Genomic DNA, 18,219 nt, shown 5'->3' with positions numbered 1-18,219 from the left:
ATGTTGGAATTACCTGTCTGGCTCGTGACTACAAACAGCCCTCACAGAAAAATCTCAGCATCTCTGGCTGCTGTTCTCGGGACCTCTTCCTGAAGTCAAGATTCCTTGAAGTCAATTCCTTTATTTGAGCCACAGTCATTTCTCTCTGGCCAGTGCTTCCTGCAGATGTGTCTTTTCAAGAAACTAACCCCGGAAATGGCTTGTGACATACCGTCTGACTCTAACGCGCAAAGAACAAATTGGCTCTCGGGCTCGTTAGATGCCAGATGAACTGATGAACTGAGTTTTTGGTCTGAAGGCTTGATAAGGTCAGACGTCTTTGCAAAAAATAAAAAGCTACCACTTCCTTGGCTTCAGGCAGGTGGTTTTCAAAGATCTTTTCATAATGCCTCCACACCTGTACATTGACTCAACTCTATCGTATGTAGCTTAAGAACATAGACTTGGCTTTATGATAATATAGAGTCCTTTGGTACTGGGGAGCAACGTGGGTATCCAGGGTTGTCAGAGGCATTGGCTTTCAGCTGCATATGCTGATTGCTACATACACTATCAATTTACAACAGAGGTCCTAGGGGGCAAGAGCATGGGGTGGGGGGGGGGGTTGTGGGGGCAGCACTGAGGAGCTAGGACAACAAGAAAAACATGCAGCTATTATTATCAATGATTATTGAGATATGGGTCTTGTCTGGGGGGAGGATAATTGCTTTTTTTCAATTATCTTCCCTAAACTGATCCTATCTGAATATTTTATCTGAGGCTTATGATAAAGCTTATTTCTATATGCCACAACCCTAGATTGCATTTAAGTAGAGAAACGTAAGAAGGGTAAGGGGCTTTGCCTTACAGGAGTCAGTGCCCTCGACCACAGCAGTGAGCCTCAACTCTACAGTCCCTAAAAACATTCTCAGTTCACCCTGAGCCGATGAGGCTCAGAAGACAGACAGTTCCGAAGACAGAATGAAAATTAATTTAGAGCAAGAAATATTACTGCGGAGGTAGTCAGGACTCTAATCACATCTGTGCTCTGCTAGTTCGTGGGTATGTGTAGCTGCATTTGTTTCAAAACATTACTGTATTTGGGGGGGGGGGTGGTTACTACAAGTGTATTTTGATGAGCCTTTACTATTCTACATTGTATTTCGGCCCTCTAAATGGCCTTTTGGGCATGCCATTTAGACATTAACTGACTAGTACAACCCAGGCTACTGCGTGAGGATGTTGCCTACCTCAGCTGTTCAGTTTTGGTGGTGTTGTCCTTTTGCACTGATACTTGTGCAATTGTTTGACTTTTTTTTTTTTCAGTTTCATACTATTTTACGAAAAGTGGAAACTGAAGTGATACATACATACATGATACAGGAGCCACACACATAGATGTCGTTAACCTAATGCAATTGAGTCTTTGGACCAAGTGGGCACAACTTAGGCTTCCAGTAGGCACTTGCCATGAGAAAGAATGAAAATAAAGAACATGTATGAAATGCTGAAAATATGCTATCAACTACTGGGCTAAAGGATTTTCTTGGTAAACTTTAGCTCCTTGAGAACAACTTGCTCCTCATAAGACAGAAGTCTAATGTTGGGAATTTTGCAGGCAATTTTTAGGAACAATTATATTATGGGCAAATCTTAGAGCTTTCTAAGATCTAAACAAACAAACAAACAAACAAACAAACAAACAAAAAGCCCCTTCTCCCCTGAAAGTTTTCTCCCATACTCAAAAGATCTGAAAAACAGTGAGATAGTATCCCTCTAGTCATATTTCAGACAGAAACCTTAAGACAGATTCTTAGGGCATTCTTTTCTCTCCGTCCAGTATACTCCCTTGCCCCCATGAATAGACAGGGACACATTCTTCCACTCCCTGTATCCAGACCCATGAATTCTACCATTCTTTTGCAGACTGGCCTTTCCCCGGCAAGATGCAATGTAATTTCCAATAGTTGCAAAGTGATATTTCCTGGACAGACTTATGTATTTCCTAAGTCTCCCTTAGCACACATTTACAGCCTCACTCAAAGATGGTTATTCCTGGTCATGGGTAAGTAAAAGCATTTTGTGTTGGTTTTCACTAGATTTTCTTTCTTTCTTTCTTTCTTTCTTTCTTTCTTTCTTTCTTTCTTTCTTTCTTCCTTTCAAGTTTATTCATTTATTATTTCTGAGAGAGAGAGAGAGAAAGCACAAGCAGGGGAGAAAGAGGGAGACACAGAATCCGAAGCAGGCTCCAGGCTCCAGGCTCTGAGCTGTCAGCACAGAGCTGATGTGGGGCTTGAACTCAAAAGCCACGAGAGCATGACCTGAGCCAAGTTAGACACTTAACTGACTGAGCCATCCAGGCACCCCTTCACTATTTTCTAAGAGGATCGCCTTTCCTGAATTTATCCTTAATTTGGATTCATGTATCATTCTCTCTGGCCTGACTAGTCCCGAAAGAAATGTTAGTTTCCTACTAAAGATGGAAAGTGCTTGTAACATTTGGAACCTCAGGTATTTTATATTATCACTAACAAAGACGTCAGTTATCACTAATTATATTACATTTGAGTAGCACTATATTATTTACAAATCATTTTTTAAAATTTATTTATTTATTTTGAAAGAGAGAGAGTGAGCGAGCAGAGGAGGGACACAGTAAGAGATGAGGGAGAGGGAATGAATCCCAAGCGGGCTCTGCACCATCAGCATGGAGCCCCATGTGGGGCTCGAACTCACGAGCCCATGAGATCATGACCTGAGCCGAAACCAAGAGTCTGACACTTCACCAACCGAGCCACCCAGGCGCCCCACGAATCATTTTCACAGCCAGGCCTTCCTGCTCTCTGATTTTGTATCTGGGTACGAGGAAATGGGAAAGAGGCAAAATAATCCCACCATTCCCTCCAACAGTCCTGGTGTTCATACCAGCAAATGCCCCTGCCCTCGGGTTAGGCAGTCATCCCTCAGCCCCATCTAGCTCCTCTTCCAGCAGCAGGGGGTGGGGGGGGGGGAGACAATCTTACATGGCATTTTTGAGCTATTCTGCTGAGTCTGGAGAACATAGAAATAAGCATACTTTCAAGTATTCTGGATTCTATGTATTGATCTTATCATTTAACTCTCAGGTGGAAACCTTCTTTTTCTGATTTTCCAATGAATCTAGGGCACATTTCAGGAGATCCCACACACTCGAGACATAAGCCAGTATGTCAATTTACTAATTTGCCATGTTTTTATTCCTTTCTCAGTGACTTGTCTATTGTTTGGGGGCATCCCTTTTTCAGAGTGGGGTATGTGGGTGGAAGAATCAGGTATCAGGGACATGTATGGAATTGGGGAAAACAGACTTGATTTCAGGCTCAGAGAGATATTTGACCTGAGCCTTTGAAAAACTTAACGGGAAACTCTTGAGCTGATAACATACCTCTCCAATGCAAAAACACTTGAAAGAGATCTGTTCAGAGGGCCCCGTGAAGGATGTTGATTAGTTTTAGAGACTTAGAAGAAGGACAATCAGAAGTGTGATCCCATGGGCTTGCCCACTGTCTGGGGGAAGAGGGGAGCAGCTGGGCACTCTGGGACTTTTCAATTGCAAAGAAATCCATAATGTAGAAACAGCTAAATGGGAAGAGTATAGTTATTAGACTCTATTTTTGCCACTGTTGGTAAAATTATTCCTATTATCAGATGGATGCCTTGGGATGTTTTGGCCCAATTCTATTAACCTTCCATTGATTGAGGCCTCTTGTTCTGATTCCCAGGACACCCATTCCCCTTCTGGTTAATACTTGGCTTTTCCCTGTAAGTTTTCAGGTAGGGATGATGTGAACGGCCAGCAACCTGTTTCTTATGGCAACAGTGTCTCAAGAGGAACCAACAGATCGCTTCTGATGGTGGCAGAGCTTCCCATAGAGTCCAGGGAGATAATCACACCGGTGTGGTTGCTTATTCTGGTCCATTGTATTTTTAGTAAGTTTGTCATTCTTAGAGGATACCCTAAGCACATCTGCATGTTGGTTGATGTCACCCACGAACACAGATAGGAGCAAATTTCTGGTATTTCAAAGCAGAGCACCAGCTCTTTCTGGAGGTACCAACCATCCTGGGTTCTATCTGACTTTCCCACCTACTATTTTTCAACTGATTTCTACAGGTTGTGTGTCCGTCTCTTCTCCATTTGGTTAATCTGAGTAAATTCCTGAGGGTCGGCTTTGTCCTGGAACAAAGATGAAACTTTTTTTTTTTTTTTTTTTGACTTGTAGGACTTATGGTCGAATGTGGTGACCACACCTGGAAACCCGAGGCCAGCAGCTGGGCTGGCTGGCCCCTCCCCCCTCATTAGCATCTCTGTTTCCTTGACCTCTAACCAAAACATGTGGCAAATGAAAAAAAAAATGAAAGGACATATTTTCTGGGACACACATGACAACAGGAGTAACTTGTTTCGTTTGCTGAAACATGGCAGAAAATTAAAATGGATCTTCAATTAATTGGCATTGAATTATTTTCTGATTTATAAATTATCTGGTAGCAATTTTAATGTTGGTTACCTATCAGTGAAGGTAAAAGGTAGCAAATATACATATAAAAGGCATTCTGTTGTGAACACCAGAGAAATAAAAGATCATACATATAAAATAAGACTGGGTTAAAGCTGTTGCCTTTTAAGGGTAATAAAGAATTCTCCAGTATTTGGGAACAGGGGCTACATTTATATTTATTGCAGTTGGCCGAAATGGGAGTAGTCTATGGTATCTTAGTTCCTTAACATAGCTTCCTTTAAATCTACTTGAAATTAGGAAAAGAAATTTTACTTGTTTATAACAAAGTTCAGTGAAGTTGAAAATTGACATTAAAATTTACAAATTTAAAGTAAAGGCCCAAATTTCTGAAATTCCTTGTCACATGAAAGTGGTGCTCTCTCTTCTAGCTTTTTTTTTTTTATGATGATGTTTTTTATTTTTATAGCATGTATTAGAAGTAATAGGACACAATGAACAACGCAATGAGAAGTTCGTTGTAAGATATAAATATAGGCCAGATTTCCATTTCACCTTGGTGTCCTGAGTTACACAGACTAGGGATTTGGCTCAGTGACTGAAACAAAACAAAAGAAAACAACACAATCCTAGCCAAATGTCTTCTAGCTTTTGAATGCTTCGTGTAAGCCTGGGCCTTTGAATTTCACTGCAGTTCAGCGAATCTAACCCATTCATTACCAAGGGTGTCCTTTGGAGGTTTTGGACCGGGATGGGGGACAGTCAGGAGGTGGGGGTGGGCATTAGTGATGACTTTGCAGGGTAGACCTTCTGGCTTCTAAGCAGCCTTCAGTGGAACGCCCGTCCTGCAGTTCTGTCCTGTGCTCTGTCTGGTTAGGTCATGGGCATTCTTCTTGCTGTCGGGAACAGTATGGACAGTCAGTTTCTGACCTTTGATGTCTTAGGCTCTTTAGAGGGCTGGTGAGATCTTTGGGAAGAGGATGGAGAGAACTGTAGCTGTCCCAGTTATTTTGGTCCGTTTTTATTCCCAGGGATACATTCAGATTATGATGGCAAAATGGATTACTTATTAATTGGTTTGGGCCAGGTTACATACTGAGATCATGCTCATGCCAGATGACTGGAACTTTCCCCCAAGGACTTTCCTGAGAATAAAGTCTTTGCTTTCTCTCATTGAAACCTAGAGTAAGCCATAAAGAAATAAACAAACACTCCCTATTGATAAACAAAGAGAAAATATGCCCCTGGCGTAAGGGGCGTGCCATGAGGCTCTTTCTAGCATTCTGTCAACTTCAATTAACAAGAAAAGCTACAGTGTTCATTACTCTTAGGTTACAAAATGGAAAGTGATTATTAACTGCTCTTAAGGGGAACTGTAATTACTGTATCACCAAATGCAGATAAGAGTATGCTGTTTCTCCTCCGCCTTCACTTTAATGTGCTGGAGATTCCAACATATCTTCACACTGTTCTAGTTTAAAGAGTTTCCAGTGATCCACTATGCACCCAGGAACAAGAGCAGCACTTCTCTACCTAAAATAAACAAGTAGACACTCTTAGGAGTGGAGTGGAGACCTTGAAAGGTCTTGACCGAGGCTTAGTTGTTAGTGACCCAGTGGTGAAGCCAGGAAACTCTGGGGCACTTAACTTTATCCTGAATAGCAATCAGTGTCACGTCTGCATTCATGAGCTCAAACAGTCCTAGAGACTCAACAAGCTTAAGTGGTCTGACTAATCAGGTGACTGGGAAGGGCTCATTCACCCTGGCTGCGGTCACCCTCGTTATTCATTTTGTGTGAGGGAGACACCGATGTCTGTATAACTGTGAACCGAGCACGTCAAGAGTGTGTTCAGTTCACATCAGCGTCTTTGCATTTTGTTGTCGCTGTTAACCAAGAAGGTATAATGTGTTTCTCTGCTGAATATCCCAGTTAAACTCAGGTAGTGAAATAACTGAATTTGGAGAGATCGCCAAAGTACTCCTGTGTTAACACCAACTTAAGAGCCTACCAGACTCTTACTCGAAGGGCTACTGAGGAATCCAAAGAGGAGAGTCAATGCAAGAGGGCTGCTTGAGGATTTCAGGAAAGGCTTCTAGGAGGACGACAAAGAATTAGGTAACAAAGGGGGGGTGGGGTGGGTGAATGAGGGGGAGAAGTCATCCCAAGCCAAGGTGATGGTAGGAGGAAAGACAAGCTATTAAGAAACAGCAGTGGAGCAGTGTTCTTGGTTGACGTCATTTTAAGAGTTCAGAATCCTGGAGAGCCTGGGTGGCTTAGTTGGTGAAGCATCTGACTCTTGATTTCGGCTCAGGTCATGATCTCATGGTTGGTGGGTTTGACCCCTGCCTCAGGTTCCATGCTGACAGTAGGTAGCCTACTTGGGATTCTCTCTCTTTCTTTCTCTCTCCCTCTCTTTCTGCCCCTCCCGTACTAGCTCTCTAACACTCAAAAATAAATTGAGAAAAAAAAAAAAAGAGTTCAAAATCCTTTGCTGAACCATTTTCCCTGCTTTAGCAGCCTTTGGCAGGGCAGAAAGTCCTACTCAGGCAGTGTGAGCCTGTCCCAGGTTGCAGAGGGATTTAGTAGCATGGCTGGATCTGGGTCATAGCAGTAAGCAGGTGCAATCTCAGCTCTTGCACTCCATGGGGGGCAAGTGTCCCCCAGGAGAAGAGTCAACGGATGCATTCTAAGCAGTTACAAGTTTGCACCTCTGAAATAAAACAAGGGCCCCATGGCGGGGGGGCAAATACAGAACTTCAAGAAATCAAGGTAAAACGTTTTTTTAGCTTTATCCACTTTGTTTTCACCATCCTGTTTTTTGTCCACCCTCACTCTGGGTTGAGAAGAAAAAAGGCAGAGCCAGGACACTTTGACAGCGATGACATATGATGGTATCTAGAGCTTCATTACTGAGGAAGTTAGTTATAGGTTGTCCATTCTGGTGTTTGGATTCCTCCCCATCCTCCTCCCCCCACCCCCCCCATCTCACTTAACCATTTTCTCCAGCTGTTGTTGGTAAGGAAATGATAAACACGTGCATAGCTTAAGTATGACAATATTATACAGAGTGCATTTTTGCTGCTGCTAGATAAACTAGGCTCATGTATTGTAAAACCACAATGGGCAAGACACATCCCTTCCCTGAAATCGCGTATTTCCGTCTGGCTCTCCTATTGAGATATTTCCTCCTGCACTTCTTAGGTGGCCCCACCACAGAAGGCGGTTGCCATATCAAAGGACAGTTCAGTGAAGAGCTGGCATGCAAAAATCCGGAAGACTGTCTCCTTCTGTGTTCTTCTACTGGCCCTGAACCTGGGGACTCCGTCTACCCTTCTCTCTGGAAGCTGAGACAAAGGATCTCCGCAGCTCACGGATTGCTCGCTTCGTGCACGACACAAATCAGATCTAAGCACTCCGTCCACCCTCAGGTCTTTCTTCGGCCGTCACACACTGTGGCTTCTCCCTTCCTCCAAAGCCAGGTGGAAGGAAGGCGAAGCTGGTACCAGGTGTCACAGTGACATTCAGCACTGAATAGAAGATACACTCGCTTTTGAAATTTCAACAAAACAAAACGATCCTCTCCTATTTTTCGGCCTTTTTGCTCCGTGCACAATTGAACGCAAGTTGATCTGGATTGGCCTTCTTAGTTTGCCTTTCACTGCCACGTTTCAGATTAAGGTTGGATGTATGAGCACGGGACCAAAAGAAGGAGAACACCATTGCCTGAGGCGTTTGCTTCAAGATGGTTAACTGGGCAAGTTCTATTCTTCACTAACGGCGGAAGGCGTGTTGTTATCTCATCCCTCCCTATTTCTGGGCTGCTCGGATCCTTGCACTGGCCTGGCACCGGCCGTGGCTTTCCCTGGACACTGGAGGTGGGTGACCAAGGTGCAGAGCCTGAGGAATGAGGCTGTGGAGGGGGCTCCAAGTTCGGGAGAGAAAAGCCATGCCTGGAAACTGCAGCTGAGAGCACCATTTCTGTATTTCTGGCTTCACCCTCTTGCACATTCTTCAGCGTGCAAAGGGGAGCATTGTTTATCCACGCACATATTGGACTCTTGTTCCTCTTATCTGGTCTTCGTAACTGTCTGCTCGATTTTCATTTCTCTTCCCCGTGGTTTGATTAATTGCTTCTCTCTTGACCCTGAAGCCATGGGCTTGTTCATGCCAAAACGCTGACCCCCACAGCGATGTGCCTGGCGGATGAATAGATCTGCCACACGGTCCTCCTTGTCTCGGTTAGCGACAGATCATCAGAGGGACTGTTGGCTCTGTGCTGTGGTGGGAACAAAAGACGTCTCTGTTGCTCAGTTGTTGTCTAGCTCGGTCAAGGAAACAGTTTCTTTGGTGTAGGCAAGGTGAAGTTTTATTGAAAGAAGTATCTAAGATTACAATATTGTCAATTAAATAGTCATTTGATTGCTTATCTGCCTTTCTTTATAAACGTGTACTTGGTGATGTATTCCTGAAAAATGTGTATTTTCGAACTTTAAAAAAATTGAGGCACCTGGGTGGCTCAGTCAGTTAAGCGTCTGGCTCTTGATTTCAGTTCACGTCGTGATCTCCTGGTTTGTGAGTTCAAGCCCCACATCGGGCTCTGTGCTGGCACTGTGGAGCCTGCTTGGGATTCTCTCTCTCTCCCCTGCCCCACTCTGTCTCTGCTCCTCCCCAACTCTCTCTCTCTCCCAAAGTAAATAAATAAACTTAAAAAAAAATATTATAGGGGCGCCTGGGTGGCGCAGTCGGTTAAGCGTCCGACTTCAGCCAGGTCGCGATCTCGCGATCCGTGAGTTCAAGCCCCGCGTCGGGCTCTGGGCTGATGGCTCAGAGCCTGGAGCCTGTTTCCGATTCTGTGTCTCCCTCTCTCTCTGCTCCTCCCCCGTTCATGCTCTGTCTCTCTCTGTCCCAAAAATAAATAAAACGTTGAAAAAAAAAATTAAAAAAAAAATATTATAACTACCAACACAGAGGTGCTCTTTAAGACTGGTTAAATGAAAAAAATTTAAGTGAATAGTCCCTCTTTAATTTAGTTTCTAAAAAAAAAAAAAAAAAAAAACAAGTATACTAAAGGTTAAATTTGTTTAAAGCAAGGACAACCTGAATCGTGACACGTGTCACGTAGCATCACCAAAGCCGAGGTGCGAATACTCCATGGCTGTGCTTATCTGTGTCTATTTACTCAGGCTGAGTTTTACACAGTCCCTGAATGCGGTCAACCAGCTACTTCTGTCCTGCCGGCAGATATCTCCTGCCAGTGACTCAGTATGACTTTATTTATTTGAGGTTTGGAGTAAATGTTATCAGGGTTCAAATGACTCGAGGCATTGTTCGTCCGACTGGAGGCAGAATCGACGCCCCGTGACCTTTAGCACACCTACCTGTGAGTAGTTCTTAGCACATCATTCAATACAAGGTTGTTCCCTGGAAAATTACTGTCCATTTAGACACACTTTATCTTCATGGATGTGACTCCTATGTCTGATGAGGGAGAAGTGCTGTGCGAAGGGCACACTGTGGCTTGCTCATGTTGGATGGGTTCCTGCTTCATTAGCATTTTGCCAGGGTGAGCCAAGAGAGGAGGACGACAACATTAGTGACACTTCAACATCCAAATGCGCTTTGCCCCCTTTCTAATGATGGGATTTAGCCACGGGCTCCAATTAAATCGCAAAATGCTACGGCACAATTTTCTTGAAATGTGTTCCAAGCAAAATCCAAATGTCCCTTTGAGACTAAATTCTTTGTCTCTTCCTACGTCAAACCTGAGAACTAGGTTAGAATTGGAGTAACAATTTGTTAGGAACTTTTTGAACCTACCCCAGTTTACGCATAACGTGGTCTTCCAGTTTTACGGGAGTAACGACAGAGAGTTTTATTAAAATGGGACGTGATAAAGGGGCTAAGTAATCTGGTCCTTGTCTAGGCTGCTCCATCATCTGGGAGGGTCTGTGCCGTGTGTTCCGAAGGGTGATGAAGACTGTGCCCCTGAGATCCTTCCCAGACCAGAATGGGACACCCCAACCACCAGCTCAGTCATCAACCCTCAGTGCAAATGGTGCTACACTCTGGGGTGTGATTTTGCCAAGGAAGGTGAGTGACCCCGTAGACAGTGCTTCCTGTCTCAGAATTACTCGTCGGTCCATTCCTGCTCTCCAGGAGTATGAATGCCTATGATTTCCCATTTTCCATTAGTTGGTTATTCAATCAATTCATTCATCCACATTTCCCTGGGTCTGCTGAGCCCATAACACTGTGCTCCATGTTGGAAATGCCAAGCCGAACCCTGCATGTTCTCCAAGAGTGCACAGTCTAGCGGGATGAGGCATCTGTGTGTGCAGGCAGCAGGCATAGCCTCTTTGAGAAGTGCTGTGACAGAAATATGGACAGGGCATCAAAGCAAATAAAGCAGGTGTCAGTATGACGAACTAATGGTTGATTTGTATGCCAACCACTATGGGCTAGAGCTGAGACATTCTTCAGAATCACTCATTGCTCAGGATTGGACTTTGCTTTTCCTATGCCAGTGACACATGTGGACAGATGTGGACAGGAGGAGGGGGCTGTTCTTGGAGGAATTGGCTTTGTTATAGTGTCTACCCCGAAAAAAATGAAGACTGAAGATACAAGGCATACACCTCATCCTACCTAAATGGGGAGTTATTTTTTAGACAATTTCTACTTTAAGGTATTTAAATCTTAAGGTATCATCTCGGAGCACCTGGGTGGCTCAGTCGGTTAAGCGTCCGACTTCAGCTCAGGTCATGATCTCACAGTTCGTGAGTTTGAACCCCGCGTCGGGATCTGTGCTGATGGCTCAGAGCCTGGAACCTGCTTCGGATTCTGCGTCTCCCTCTCTCTCTGCTCCTCCCCCACTCATGCTCTGTCTCTCCCTCTCAAAAATAAAATGAACATTAAAAAAAAGACATCATCCCAAGACATATCCTTAGATATGGACGGATAAATTGTTAGTAAATTTGTGGATGTGTCATGAAGTCAGGATGTCAAACAGTACATCCGAGGATTTGGAAGTGGGAAAAATTTTTCAGCCACCAAAGTTATGCATATGGAAACAGAGACACACGAGGAAATATAGCAAAAATCCCACCAACATCAATTGAAATGGAAATCACCTGGGTAGAAAGAGTCATAATTAAGGGAAATGCCTGCATTACAGATTAAGAAAAGTTTTTTTCACGTTTATTTATTTTTGAGAGAGAGACATAGAGTGCGAGCAGGGGCGGGGCAGAGAGAGAGGGAGACACAGAATCTGAAGCAGGCTGCAGGCTCTGAGCTGTCGGCACAGAGCCCAACACGGGCCTCGAACTCACAAACCGTGATATCGTGACCTGAGGCGAAGTCGGTGGCTTAACCGACCGAGCCACCCAGCTGCCCCTGCATTACAGATTTTAAAAATGAACCCAATTATTATTATTTACGTACTACTGAATTGGCATTCATCCTTTGCCAGCCTACGTTATCGGGGTGGGAGCGTGTTGCACGTGTGTGTGTGCACATGCATGCACACTGTGTCCTCCCTCCTTATCTAAAATGCAAGCTCCTGCATAAGGAATACAGTCAATGATATCGTAACAGCCATGCAGTGGGACAGATGATGGCCATACTCCTGGTGAACAGGTCTAGACTTGTCCAGTCGCTAAGTTATCCCCGTGAAGCTAACATAACCTTGTGCATCTGCTATGTTAAGAAAAAGTGCAGACCTTAACAAAAACATACAAATAAATAAAAATAAAATGTAAGCTCCTCGAGGGCAGGGGTTCATCGAATCCCTAGGACCTATGTGTTGAGCGAGTGCCACTCTTCCTGCTGCAGCTGCTTTTGGCCACTCTGCACCCAAATCAATGGTTAAAATCCTGCCAACTAAGACCTGAGCAGGTGTCTCTTCACTTCCATCCCCAGCTCCTTCTGGGGACATTGGCGCATCATTATGATGCTTTTGCTCACAGGCCCCTGAGTACTGGGAGGAGGACAGGAAGGGTTTCATCTTCTCTCTTGCCTCAGGAGAGCCCTGTAGTAACGTTTTCCAGGCTTCTGAAGGGGAACAGAGCCGGATGATGGCTGTTATGATAGCACAGTGTGTATGTGATGGAAAGCATGAATCCGAAGGAATTTGGAATGCACATAATGGAGTAATAAGGATAAATAGTTCAATTTAATCTGGTAAAGGAGCATCTAGTCGGAGGATCTGGAAAAGGCTTGATGATGTCAATGAAGACAGGGTCACAGCAGGGTTCCCAGGGCAACCAAGTGCATGTATCAGCCCAGTATGAAAAGTTGCCAGGGCACCCGGCGGTGAATCCAAAAGTTAATCATTTTCATTTGCAATCAGGTGCAGTGACAAAACATAAAGTGCAGTCACACTGCCTAGATGTTTATGGGGAAAGCCACCAGTCCCCGTGAGCACTGCCTCTCACCCCTTACACTTAGAATGGAAGTTGCCGGAAGATAGGGGCTTCTGCTTCCGCTCACGTCACTCAGTACTTGACAGGTAGTGAGACTCCGAGGGTTGGGGGGGGGGGGGTGGTTTCGTAGGGCAAACGCAAACACAGCCGAGAAAGGGCCACTTGAGTAGAAAGTGGGAAGTTGGAAGACTGCCGTCTTTATTGGACAAAAGGTCAACATTCACGAGGGAGGGGAAAGAAGTGGTGTTTGGGGGTGGGGAAGGGATGGAAGAAGAAATTCTTTAGCTGCAAATCAGGCTCAGGAATGTGGCTCAGGGAACAGAGGGAGTGAAGGAGGAGCTGTTTCTGACACTTTCAGGCAGGGGTGGGAAAGAAGCTGAGGAGAGCACGTGAAGTGAGGGTTCGGAGGGCAACACTGGCAGCTCCACAGGGCTGAGGGCGGAGCAAGACCCTGCAATTCCCAGCAAGCTCATGCCAGTGCTCTGATTGGACTTTCGCACACAGCCATGTTGAGCCACCCCAGTTTGGTGCTGAAGGCCTGTGGTGATGGCACCTTTCTTTCGAAACGAGTCTGGCTTGAGGGGCGGCACTCTGGATTCTACAGCTGATGCATGCTGAGTAGATGCACCCCCCTCTAGGGCAAGGAGGACTCTCTCTGGTGACTTCCCAGCTCATACAGCAATTAGTAATAGCAAACTGTGCTGGTTATTCTCTCTCGACCTCCCTGCCCATTCTGATTCATCTCCTTCCTTTTGTGCTTAGCTGTGTGCCGCAGGATGCTGACCCCGCCCCGGAGGGCCTCTTCCCTTCCACTATCTGGGGCTCAGCCAATGGAAGGCATCGGGAGAGAGAGGTCGGGGTACTTCTTCCCTGTTCCCTCCCTGCTCCTTCGCCTCCTCTTCGGCAGTTACTCTGTGTCTCCACAGCCTTGGCTTGCACTGGATCCTGGCAACACCACTTCCTTCTCCCCTGCTGGCCTGGGCTGGTAACAGCTTCCTAGCATTGCCCTTCTCCGGGAGCTGCAACACCCCGGCTTTGTTCCCTTAGCCCCGCCCACATCTCGTTTCTCCACTTTGACTACCTGAATGCCGCGTCCCGAACTAACAGCACTAACCTTGTGAAGTGTTATTACGTGCCAGGCTCTAGGCTCAGTCCTCTGTGTGCACTAACCCCCTGAATCCTCACGACACTTTATTTTTTAAAATTTAAATCCAAGTTAGTTAACATATAGTGTAATAATGCCGGCACTTTACTGATGAAGATTAAGCCACTTACCCAAGGTCACAAGTAAATGGCACAGTGAAGGTCTGATCCTGTGCAGCTGCACAGGAGACACCCAACACTAACCCACCGATCCATTCAACCCCTTTCCCTCCTTAAATCACTTCCTCGGAGCACAGCTAAAAAGGAGAACACGAGACCCAAAGAGCTCCAAAACACATCACAGAAAGGTTCATGTACTAAAGCTTATTCATAGGAAAATCATTCGGATCATAATTCACTCTTATTTTCTGCCTCATTCTAATAGGGTGGACTATTCCTGTTCTGGTGGGTCCCAGCTTTGGCCACACAACAGACTCACCTGGGGGAGTTTTAACTATCCCCTGGCCCAGGCCATGCCCCAGACTAACGAAATCACAACTCTGGAGATGAGACTCAGACGTGGACGATTTTTTTAAACACCCAGGGGATTTCAGCATGCTGCAAAAACGTAGCCCTCAGCAGCAAGTGCTAGAAAGCAAGGCCTATGGGTGAGCAGGCCTGGTTATATAAATAGAGTAATCGCTGACAGCTGCCTGTAGGGAGGGCAAAGAGGAGCTATGGAGGGTTTGCACAAGAACCAAAGCAGGGCGGTGGGGTGGGGGAAGGCATGATCTGGGTTCATTTAATGCCTGGGCAAAGTGATCCAAGGTCTGAGAACATCTTATTTTCTTATTATTATATTAGAGTAATTGTCCTGAGTCACTTGAAAGGCTAGAATTATTGTCAGTATGCTTTGTTTATCGAAGCAAGGAAAATGTATACCGTTTAGAAAGCTTTCCACCCCTGAATATGCCAGCAGTAAGGTTATTCTTAAACAGGGTAACTACAGGTATCTGGAAGACTCACTTAAAATACAATATTTTCAATTGATCTGTAGATGCCAAGTGAAAGGGGAATTGAGGTGTGACAGCACACGTCCATCAAAATACATCCGCTGACCTTTAGCAGAGGCTAAGTTCACCTGCTCCTAATTCATGGTCCCGGCTGACATTTTCATGTGTTTGGGTCCTATCGTTGGTGATTACATAGAGAGGAGGGCTCCTCAGGCCGTGGTAAGAACACAGGACGGGGCCAGTGGTTAGTCCCCTTGGAAATGGTCCTGGCACGGGGAAAATGCAGGCATCGTGTGGTTCAACGTCAGACGCGGTCTCCTAATTGTTATTGTTGGTTGTTCCTTTTGGACTGGGGTTAGGATATTCCAACAATCTGTTCCTGACGGCAGACCAAACAACTTTTATTTCTTTCTTATGTTCTCGCGGTTGGCTTTCTTGTTTATAGGCTTGCCTGCGAAGAGCGGGTGTTGGGGTGTGATACAGCTCGCATGCAGCCCCACAGCTGGTGGGGGTCCTGTGTGGCCCGTGGGCTCGCTGCTCCCCGCCATTGGCTGGGGGCTGTGCACTGACTGAGAGAAATTCAACAAGGGCCATTCCTCTGTGAGCACAGAGCCCCTCCTCTCTCTCCCGCCTCTCCCCCCACCCCTGCGACTCTGCTGCCACCAACCCCTTCCCTCCCTGCCCTCAAAGAACCCTGGTACTGTTTTTGTATTAGCTCACCATGAAACCAAAGATTTCGGCCCAAGTGTAAGGGGAAACGTTGGGCTGTGGTCCCTCGGGAAGGTCTTACACCAGTTTCTCATCTGTGGCACTATTGACATTTGGGGCCACGTCATTCCTTGTGGCGGTTACTGCGCTGTGCCTTGTGGGATTAGTGACATGCCTGGTCTCTACCCCCTAGATGCCAGTAGCACTCCCTGAAGTTGTGACAATGGAATTGCCAGTGTCTCCCACTGAGCAAAACTGCCTCTGGCGGAGAGGCACCGTGCTAAGGAAAAGATACATGGAGACCCCAACCTTCCATCTCCAGTGGACACTGGGGTCAAGGACTAAACTAATCTTGATGACTTTTGCCCTAACACTTGACTATGTCTTCCATCTCAACTTTTGTCACAGGGATGAGGAATTAGGCCTGTTCTATATAGATCCCCCCCCCCCCCCAACTTCCCTGGGTTGACTGGGATATTTCTAGAAGCCAGAGTTTCCCTAGGTGAAACGAGTGGCCTCAGAGTGGCTGATCTTCCCTATGGGGCAAGCCAGATATCCTCTGTTTGTTCTTCCAGAACCTTCTCCACTCTTTTCTGTTTTGTGCCTCAGGGTCTCACCTTTGTTTTCTAGTTGGAGGGAGAAAGGGGGTGAGGCAGAGCATTTATTCCCTAGCATCCTTCATCCTTCTAGGTGGCTGTGGGTTGGCTGGCTGTGCCCCTGGACCAAAGGTCTCAGCTCTTATTGGGATGTGGGGAGGGAGGCATCTCTCATACTAGCCTGGACTGATGCACTATCCCGTGGTTTTGCTGTGTTCTGCTCTCACTCATAGCTGAGGCTGGCATCAGATCCTCTGAGTTCCTTCTAAATTAGGATAATTTGGATAGGTCCTATACTTCTCTCTGGAACCTTGTCTAATGCACAAAGTCATGAAGATTTGACATTGGAAGTACGTGAACTTTCCAGGTCTCTTCTACCCCTGGAGTCTATAATAGTATGGTTGCATACGGCTATGTGCTCCCTGCTAAGATTTGTGTAGGCGTGAGTTTGTGACCCATTCTGGTTTAGTTGAAGAGGGAATTCTGCGGGGAGGCTACTGGTAAAGTTTCCTCTTAAAAAGAGACGAAAAAGGTTGTTGTCTTTATCCCACCTGTGGACGGTGTGAGAGGATGTGACATCTGGAGCTACAGCAGCCATCTTGCTGTTATGAGAATAGCAGAGTCCAAAGATGAAGGAACCTTGGTTCTTCTTTGTTTTTTAAGTTTTTATTTGCTTATTTTTGAGAGGGAGAGAGTGGAGAAGGGGCAGAGACAGAGGGAGACAGAGAATCCCGAGCAGGCCCTCCACTATCAGTACTGAGCCTGATGTGGGGCTCCAACCTGTGAACCATGAGGTCAGGACCTGAGCTGAAACCAAAAGAGCCTGGCTCTTAACCAATTGAGCCACCCTGAGGCTGAAGGGATCTTGGTTCTTGATGACATCATTCAGCCAATGAATTAACCAAACTCAGAACTACTCTTCTTCCAGAATTCTCTTATGCAATAAACGTTCTTATTGTTCAAGCTCATTTTACTTGAGATTTCTGGTACTTGGGGTGTACCCTGAAGTACTCCAATGCCCTGTTTTAGGTGTCCATCTCATTTAACCCACTAATAAACTGGAATCTTTTGTTTGGACCCCCCTTTTCTTGTTGGAATTCTTTTCTTTTCTAGCAACAGTCACCACCTAGGTGATGCCACTTGCTGCTGTAAATTCCATTATCATGCAGACACTCATGACTCCAACCCCATATACACAACTGCCCATTTGACCTGCCCCTGGCATAGCTAATGGACGAGCCCAACTTAACATGTCCCCAGCAAACTATTGGTACGCCCTCTTCTTCCTCAGGCTTCTGTGTCTCAGTTAATGCCATCCTCTTCTTCTCCAGGCCAAAATATTAGAGTCATCTGTTACTCTTTTCTTATTCCTTTGTTTGAAATGCTTCCCCTACATCTAATTGTTTAATGTTATGTTCCAAACATTTGTTTCTTACCTGTCCTGAGCACGTCAGCCTGAGTGAGTGCTCGAAAACAAGTCAGATCTTGTGACTCCCCTGCTCCAAACCCTGCAGTGACTTCCGTGTCCCTTAGACCACACACACTCTCCAAAGTCATCATGCTGGCCTGCAATGCCCCATATGTGTTGTGCCCTAGACCCCTCTCCAGCTAACTCTTTACTGCAACCATATGGCCTCTTTATTTTCCTCAAACACGTCGAGCAAAATGACCTTCACACTTACCACTCCCCATTCTGGAATGTTCTTCTGCCAGCTTGCCTCACATCGCCTCACTTACTTCCTTTAGGCCTTTGCTGAATTGTCACTGCCTCTGAAAGAACTTCCTTTGCCACCACCTAAATTAGCATTCCTTTTCATTCTCTGCCTCTTTGCTCTGCTTTATTTTGATTCTTGCAATTCACCACCCCTTGACGATCTATTACATATGTGTTTACTGCTTATTATCCATCTCTCTGACTT

General features: G+C 45.6%; 1 protein-coding gene and 1 long non-coding RNA gene across 4 annotated transcripts in view; one reads left to right on the top strand and one right to left on the bottom strand.

The window, feature by feature from the left end:
* Positions 1-18,219, bottom strand: part of NEDD9 (neural precursor cell expressed, developmentally down-regulated 9) — a 185,407-nt gene that overhangs the window by 85,234 nt on the left and 81,954 nt on the right. The gene's annotated exons all lie outside the window — the stretch shown is intronic.
* Positions 9,482-18,219, top strand: part of LOC112853676 (uncharacterized) — a 33,875-nt gene continuing 25,137 nt past the window's right edge. Inside the window, exons 1-2 of the long non-coding RNA XR_003222922.2 lie at positions 9,482-9,860; positions 10,404-10,570. This is a non-coding gene — a long non-coding RNA (uncharacterized LOC112853676). The remainder of the gene's footprint in view (positions 9,861-10,403; positions 10,571-18,219) is intronic.

The sequence above is a fragment of the Puma concolor genome, chromosome B2, assembly GCF_028749965.1.
Source record: "Puma concolor isolate L17-30 chromosome B2, mPumCon1.1.hap2, whole genome shotgun sequence".
In the NCBI taxonomy this organism is placed as follows: Eukaryota; Metazoa; Chordata; class Mammalia; order Carnivora; family Felidae; genus Puma; species Puma concolor.
The sequence above is the reverse complement of the archived record's forward strand: the minus strand, read 5'-3'. Positions and strand labels throughout refer to the sequence as shown.